Below are 1,598 nucleotides of genomic sequence, written 5' to 3'. Positions count from 1 at the left end.
AGGAAGTTATTGCTAATCTTCAACTAAAGTGTGAAGTCTTTAACTCCAAGGAATTATTCACAACCCTTGAGATATTCGAACGGTCTGACCTGATTTTAGGTATACCTTGGCTTGAGAAGCTCGACCCTTGGATTGATTGGCGATCGCACCGATTAAAACACTAAATGTTATTTGAACCCACTCTCACTATGCACCAGAAGAAGCGCTCAAGCGCTCGGCAGTCGTATGCTGCTGGTAATGATTCATACTTCATTGGTATATGTCATGCTGTGTTATCTCCCAGGTTGGGGAAGATACGAAGCCGTATGGAGTGACCACCAGTGGTCACTCTGTAAGTGTGTCGATAGATCAAGTGGTGTCCGAAAATGGCCACTGCAAAACGAATGAATCGTTGGTGAGCATGGTAATTTGCCCAGCGGAAAAAAATTTGAGCAAGAGATGGCGGTTGTTGCCCCCAATGTTGTCGACATGTGTATAATGAAAAGTCAGAGGAATCGGCTGCCGCTGGATATGCCAATACTACTACTAAAACACTGGTTGAGTTGGATTGTGGGTCAGCGGGTAAAACTGACCACAATCATTCGTTGTGTGGCTAAACAAGCACATGAGAAGGAACCATAGGAAGTTGTTGATCGTAGGACTGATACTACCCCTCTGAAAGCTGTTGAGTCCGCGGATGACATAGTCCAGCGTACTATTCTCAAGATGGAATTGTAGCATGCGAATATGCAGTCTACGTATTGCAAATTCAACGACTGGTTGTGAAGTCACCGGAACAGATATTCTATTGCGCTGTTTTAATGATGAAAAAGCTGGTGCAGCTTGAGAAACTCACTTATGAGGATCCTACACGATTTCAAGTGTGATGGTATTGCGAAGGTCGTGTTGCTACAGTTGAACGTCGAATTCAGCGGAACTACAGTTATGGATGGTTTGGTTCTCAAAGAATTATGACAGAGCGTGGAATCACACAGAGGATCCGCTACTTTAAAGAGCCAGCTGATCCTTTTTATTCAGTTGTTATGGACTACAGGGATGACGGCATTAGCGCGAAGTCTTCAGCCCGAACGTGAAAGCCGACACGATATTGATTGTGAGCCTGGTTTAAAGCATACAGTGCCTCGACAGTGGCCTCTGTTGCGTGAGCAAAGTGGGTACATTGATAAGTTTTTGGCTCAAAGCAATCTGCTGGTTTGGTGAGGGAGAGCAAGCTTCCTCACAGCGCGCCAACCTCTAGTGTGCGCAAAGCAAATAGTAAATGGCGTATCATTTACGCCTACAATAAATTGAATTTGCAGACGATTTCTGCTCAAACGCCGGTTTCGCGAAGGGATGTCGTCATTGCCTCCGCAGCACCGAGGGGTGTATATTTTAGGCTCAATGAGCACAAGCGTCGCGCTCCGCACACGCTATCAGTGACGAACGACCTCGTTGAGGATGTGGGGTTGGTCGACCACGAGTCTGACACCCTTTTACCCGCATGGAATGACGAGGAAGGCGAGTTGCACCAGCAGCGTGATACGAGCCCTGCTTGCGCCTTGCAGACCCCATGTCCGTTCCCTGACTTCTCGTCACCTGAGGGACGTGGTGTAATCACT

The sequence above is a fragment of the Plasmopara halstedii genome (genome assembly GCF_900000015.1).
Source record: "Plasmopara halstedii genome assembly, contig: Scaffold_218, whole genome shotgun sequence".
Classification (NCBI taxonomy): Eukaryota; Oomycota; class Peronosporomycetes; order Peronosporales; family Peronosporaceae; genus Plasmopara; species Plasmopara halstedii.
The sequence above is the reverse complement of the archived record's forward strand: the minus strand, read 5'-3'. Positions refer to the sequence as shown.